Raw genomic sequence first — 6,955 nt, 5'->3', positions numbered from 1 at the left:
CAGTGGACAGGTATTCTGGTCAGTCACAGTGGTCAGGTATTCTGGTCAGTCACAGTGGACAGGTATTCTGGTCAGTCACAGTGGACAGGTATTCTGGTCAGTCACAGTGGACAGGTATTCTGGTCAGTCACAGTGGACAGGTATTCTGGTCAGTCACAGTGGTCAGGTATTCTGGTCAGTCACAGTGGTCAGGTATTCTGGTCAGTCACAGTGGTCAGGTATTCTGGTCAGTCACAGTGGACAGGTATTCTGGTCAGTCACAGTGGTCAGGTATTCTGGTCAGTCACAGTGGTCAGGTATTCTGGTCAGTCACAGTGGTCAGGTATTCTGGTCAGTCACAGTGGACAGGTTTTCTGGTCAGTCACAGTGGTCAGGTATTCTGGTCAGTCACAGTGGACAGGTATTCTGGTCAGTCACAGTGGTCAGTCACAGTGGACAGGTATTCTGGTCAGTCACAGTGGTCAGGTATTCTGGTCAGTCACAGTGGTCAGGTATTCTGGTCAGTCACAGTGGTCAGGTATTCTGGTCAGTCACAGTGGACAGGTATTCTGGTCAGTCACAGTGGTCTCTCTCGCTCTATTTTATATATTTCTCTCTCTTCCTCTCTCCATTAGCAGCGGTAGGAAAAACCCAGTGACGTTTCTCGTGCTCATTATTCTCATCAAAAAAGATGTTCACTTTTCTCTCTCTGACGCGCGCGTGAACACCGGACGTCTGACGCCACCTGGGTCTCTTATAAAAGTCACCGGGGGGGACGATCTCAGCACGTAGCTCTAAGTCGATCATTACTTAGTTTTCAAGCAGGGTACCGGAGGATAACGCCCTGGCCAGTGTCTATCTGTACATCCGTTCCTTGAGAAGCGGCTTTCACCTCAAGTGTCCGGTAGAACCAAGAGACATTTCAGGTAACTTGTCTATTTTCTCATGTTGTTGTTGTTGTTGTTGCTGAAGACATGTTAAACCACGTAAAGGAATCTCTACATCATTGTAAAGTAAATCAGTCTATATCATCATTGTCCGATTTTAGGAGGGTTGTGTTTAAAAAGGACACATTTGATATTTTAAATACTCACGTCAGATGTTTGTAGTGATATTGCAACTCTCCCATCAGAAGACGAAGCCAGTTTAACGCCTCAACAGCTCCACGGACTGTCTGACGGTTGTGCGTAATGGGCTTTTTTACGCACATACATAGAGACTGTGGAAACTAGTCGGGGATTTTAAAAAATGAAGACTGTTGTCTTATTTATGATGTTATAAAATAGTAACATAATAAATCTAACGAAATAGCCTAACAAAATATAATTACAACTATAATGTTTTGTCTTTATTTATGTATTTTAGTCTATTCATCCCTCCCTTCACTGCCACTCAATTCAATGCTCACTTTCTCTCCGCACCCCATCCACGCAGGTCTCAATGCCACCCGGTTTCTAGCGAAGACACGCGGCTCAACTCGAGCTAAAACAAGACAAGATGACCGGTATCCACGTGGAGGGACTGGCGGCGATCGTCCTCTTCTACGTTCTGATCCTTGCGGTGGGGATCTGGGCAGCGTGGAAGAACAAACACGCCGGGGAGGCGGAGGGCACAGACCGCAGTGAAACCATCATGGTCGGTGGAAGGGACATTGGTTTATTTGTTGGTGGTTTCACCATGACCGGTGAGTTTCATTGAGTGAATGATTGACAGTCGATGTTTAACATGACCGGTGAGTTTCATTGTGTGAATGATTGACAGTCGATGTTTAACATGACCGGTGAGTTTCATTGAGTGAATGATTGACAGTCGATGTTTAACATGACCGGTGAGTTTCATTGAGTGAATGATTGAGATCGGCCAGTCGATGTTCTAGTTGTAAGTTGATTTCTAAATAAAGGTGATTCTGAAATTTTACTAACAGAATGTTGTAGGACTATACCCTTTAAAAAAATGTTTTACTTGATTAATATAAAAACCGGTTGTAAAAAATGTATCGGCTACTTCAATTTGATAACTCATGCTCGATGGTTCGGGAAAGGCTTTCATTAACTAAAGACACTAACTAACATGTTGAATTGCAACATTGAACAGCTTCAGTTTACAGATTTAAAAAAATATACATTATTCCGTGAAGGAACTAATTATCAGGCCATTTTCAAGCATAATTCTTATGCGCGGAATGTTGTCACCTTGTCGTTTGGATTTATACGCATCAGGTCATCATGTTTTGACTCTGTGAATTACTGTAGGCTGAACATTTATGTTTAGCTGTTGTCATTGCAGCGACCTGGGTTGGTGGCGGATATATAAACGGAACGGCGGAGTACGTCTATCTTCCTGGGTACGGCTTGGCTTGGGCACAAGCGCCTTTTGGATATGCGCTAAGTCTCATCGTAGGTGAGTCATCTCATTAATAATAAACAGTGAGTTCGGGAAGTATTCAGACCCCTTGAATTTTTCCTCAAATTCTGTTACCTTACAGCCTCATTCTAAAATTGATTAAATTGTCAGGGCTCTGGCTGGGCCACTCAAGGACATTGAGACTTGTCCCGAAGCCGCTCCTGCGTTGTCTTGTCTGTGTGCTTTGGGTCATTGTCCTGCTGGAAGGTGAACCTTCGCCCCAGTCTGAGGTCCTGAGGGCTCTGGAGCAGGTTTTCATCAAGGATCTCTCTGTACTTTGCTCCGTTCATCTTTGCCTCGATCCTGACTTGTCTCCTAGTCCCTGCCGCTGACAAAACATCCCCTCTGCATGGTGTTGCCACCACCATGATTCACCGTAGGGATGGTGCCACCACCATGCTTCACCGTAGGGACGGTGCCAGGTTTCCTCCAAATGTGACGCTTGGCATTCAGGCCAAAGAGTTCAACCTTGGTTTCATCGGACCAGAGAATCTGGTTTCTCATGGTCTAAGAGTCTTTAGGTGCCTTTTGGCAAATTCCAAGAGGACTGTCATGTACCTTTTACTGAGGATTGGCTTCCTTCTGGCCACTCTACCATAAAGGCCTGATTGGTGGAGTGCTGCAGAGATGGTTGTCCTTCTGGAAGGTTCTCCCATCTCCAAAGAGGAACTCTAGAGCTCTGTCATCGGGTTCTTGGTCACCTCCCTGACCAAGGCCCTTCTCCCCTGATTGCTCAGTTTGGCCGGGCGGCCAGCTCTAGGAAGAGTCTTGGTGGTTCCAAACTTCTTCCATTTAAGAATGATGTTCTTGGGGACCTTCGATGCTACAGACATTTTTTGGTACCCTTCCCCAGATCTGTACTTCGACTCAATCCTGTCTCGGCGCTCAAACGACAATTTCTTCAACTTCATGGCTTGGTTTTGCTCTGACATGCGATGTCAACTGTGGGACCTTATATAGACAGGTGTGTGCCTTTCCAAATCATGTCCAATCATTAGAATTTACCACAGGTCGACTCCAATCAAGTTGTTGAAACATCTCAAGGATGATCAATGGAAACAGGATGCACCTGAGCACAATTTGGAGTCTCATAGCAAAGGGTCTGAATACTTATGTAAATAAGGTATTTCTGTTTTTTATTTTAATACATTTGCAAACATTTCTAAAAAACGTTTTTCGCTTTGTCATTATGGGGCATTGTTATGTCATTATAGGGATATTGTGATGTCATTATAGGGGTATTGTGATGTCATTATGGGGTATTGTGATGTCATTATGGGGTATTGTGATGTCATTATGGGGTATTGTGATGTCATTATGGGGCATTGCGATCTCATTATGGGGTATTGTGATGTCATTATAGAGGTATTGTGATGTCATTATGGGGTATTGCGATCTCATTATGGGGTATTGTGATGTCATTATAGGGGTATTGTGACGTCATTATGGGGTATTGTGATGTCATTATGGGGTATTGTGATGTCATTATAGAGGTATTGTGATGTCATTATGGGGTATTGCGATCTCATTATGGGGTATTGTGATGTCATTATAGGGGTATTGTGATGTCATTATGGGGTATTGTGATGTCATTATGGGGTATTGCGATCTCATTATGGGGTATTGTGATGTCATTATAGGGGTATTGTGATGTCATTATGGGGTATTGTGATGTCATTATTGGGTATTGTGATGTCATTATAGGGGTATTGCGATCTCATTATGGGGTATTGTGATGTCATTATAGGGGTATTGTGATGTCATTATAGGGGTATTGTGATGTCATTATAGGGGTATTGTGATGTCATTATGGGGTATTGTGATGTTATTATAGGGGTATTGTGATGTTATTATAGGGGTATTGTGATGTCATTATAGGGGTATTGTGATGTCATTATAGGGGTATTGTGATGTTATTATAGGGGCATTGTGATGTCATTATGGGGCATTGTGATGTCATTATGGGGTATTGTGATGTCATTATGGGGTATTGTGATGTCATTATGGGGTATTGTGATGTCATTATGGGGTATTGTGATGTCATTATAGGGGTATTGTGATGTCATTATAGGGGTATTGTGATGTCATTATAGGGGTATTGTGATGTCATTATAGGGGTGTCATTATAGGGGTATTGTGATGTCATTATGGGGTATTGTGATGTCATTATAGGGGTATTGTGATGTCATTATGGGGTATTGTGATGTCATTATAGATGTCATTATGGGGTATTGTGATGTCATTATGGGGTGATGTCATTATGGGGTATTGATGTCATTATGGGGGTATTGTGATGTCATTATGGGGGTATTGTGATGTCATTATGGGGTATTGTGATGTCATTATGGGGTATTGTGATGTTATTATGGGGTATTGTGATGTCATTATAGGGGTATTGTGATGTCATTATGGGGTATTGTGATGTCATTATAGGGGTATTGTGATGTTATTATAGGGGTATTGTGGTGTTATTATGGGGTATTGTGATGTCATTATGGGGTATTGTGATGTCATTATGGGGTATTGTGATGTCATTATGGGGTATTGTGATGTCATTATGAGGTATTGTGCATAGTGATGAGGGTCATCAAAAAAATCCATTTTAGAACAAGGTAACAAAATCTCTAATGGGAGAGATCTTCTGGTCGGCGGCCATTTTATCTGCTCTGGGTAAGTTATTATCAATGATGTTACAGCACGGTGGTGATCTCTGTCTGTTTTGTTACTATCTCTGACCAGGTCCCTGTCTGTTCCTCTAGGAGCCACGCTGAGTGTGATCATAGACATAAACATCAAGATGTCTGTGGTGATCTCTGTCTGTGTTGTTACTATCTCTGACCAGGTCTGTCTGTTCCTCTAGGAGCCACGCTGAGTGTGATCATAGACATAAATATCAAGATGTCTGTGGTGATTCTGCCTGTATTGCGATCTTCTACACGTTAGTCGGAGGTCTGTATTCTGTAGCCTACACCGACGTGGTGCAACTCTTCTGTATCTTCCTGGGACTGGTGAGACACTCGGCCCGGACCACTTATTTCAGCTGACTTCATTTTGCTTTGGGAGTTTGTGCTTTTGGGGACCATTCCGTTGGGTTCCATTGTAGCTGAAACATTCGGAAGGATTTGAGAAGGAATAGGCACAACTCTTACTATTAAAAACATGATTCGATATTTCTACAACTATTAAAAACATGATTCGATATTTATACAACTATTAAAAATATGATTCGATATTTCTATGACTAGTAAAAACATGATTCTATATTTCTACAACTATTAAACATGATTCTATATTTCTACAACTATTAAAAAACATGATTCGATATTTCTACAACTATTAAAAACATGATTCGATATTTCTACAACTATTAAAAACATGATTCTATATTTCTATGACTATTAAAAACATGATTCTATATTTCTACAACTATTAAAAACATGATTCTATATTTCTACGACTATTAAAAACATGATTCTATATTTCTACGACTATTAAAAACATGATTTTATATTTCTACAACTATTAAAAACATGATTCTATATTTCTACAACTATTAAAAACATGATTCTATATTTCTACATCTATTAAAAACATGATTCGATATTTCTACAACTATTAAAAACATGATTCGATATTTCTACGACTAGTAAAAACATGATTCTATATTTCTACAACTATTAAAAACGTGATTCTATATTTCTACGACTATTTAAAACGTGATTCTATATTTCTACAACTATTAAACACATGATTCAATATTTCTACAACTATTAAAAACATGATTCGATATTTCTACAACTATTAAAAACATGATTCGATATTCCTACAACTATTAAAAACATGATTCGATATTCCTACAACTATTAAAAACATGATTCTATATTTCTACGACTAGTAAAAACATGATTCTATATTTCTACGACTAGTAAAACATGATTCTATATTTCTACGACTAGTAAAAACATGATTCTATATTTCTACGACTATTAAAAACATGATTCTATATTTCTACAACTATTTAAAACATGACATTCCGGCTGTAGCAGTGTGGATTTGACCTAGGGTTGATGTGTCTCTGCCTCTGTGTCAGTGGGTTTCAGTGCCCTTCGCTCTGAACAACCCAGCGGTGTCGGACATCAAGATCAGTGCAGTGAAGGAGATCTACCAAGCTCCCTGGATGGGAAACATCAAGACAGAAGACACCTGGGTCTGGATAGACAACTTCTGTCTGCTGGTACGTACAGTACTGGATAGGACTGGTTCTGGATAGGACTGGTTCTGGATAGGACTGGGTCTGGATAGGACTGGGTCTGGATAGGACTGGTTCTGGATAGGACTGGGTCTGGATAGGACTGGTTCTGGAAAGGACTGGGTCTGGTTCTGGAAAGGACTGGTTCTGAAAGGACTGGGTCTGGATAGACAACTTCTGTCTGCTGGTACGTACAGTACTGGATAGGACTGGTTCTGGAAAGGACTGGTTCTGGATAGGACTGGTTCTGGATAGACTGGGTCTGGATAGACAACTTCTGTCTGCTGGTACGTACAGTACCGGATAGGACTGGGTCTGGATAGG

The 6,955-nt window shown here is 41.0% G+C and overlaps 1 long non-coding RNA gene across 1 annotated transcript; it reads left to right on the top strand.

Moving 5' to 3' along the window:
* Window positions 1-776: 776 nt before the first annotated feature.
* On the top strand, window positions 777-2,389 carry LOC124029292. Its single transcript, XR_006837755.1, has 3 exons — window positions 777-905; window positions 1,414-1,663; window positions 2,266-2,389. It is a non-coding gene; the product is annotated as an uncharacterized LOC124029292 (long non-coding RNA).
* The last annotated feature ends 4,566 nt before the right edge of the window (window positions 2,390-6,955 follow it).

This window comes from Oncorhynchus gorbuscha, unplaced genomic scaffold, assembly GCF_021184085.1.
Source record: "Oncorhynchus gorbuscha isolate QuinsamMale2020 ecotype Even-year unplaced genomic scaffold, OgorEven_v1.0 Un_scaffold_6006, whole genome shotgun sequence".
In the NCBI taxonomy this organism is placed as follows: domain Eukaryota; kingdom Metazoa; phylum Chordata; class Actinopteri; order Salmoniformes; family Salmonidae; genus Oncorhynchus; species Oncorhynchus gorbuscha.
Note: the sequence above shows the minus strand (reverse complement) of the source record. Positions and strands in the feature narration are given on the sequence as shown.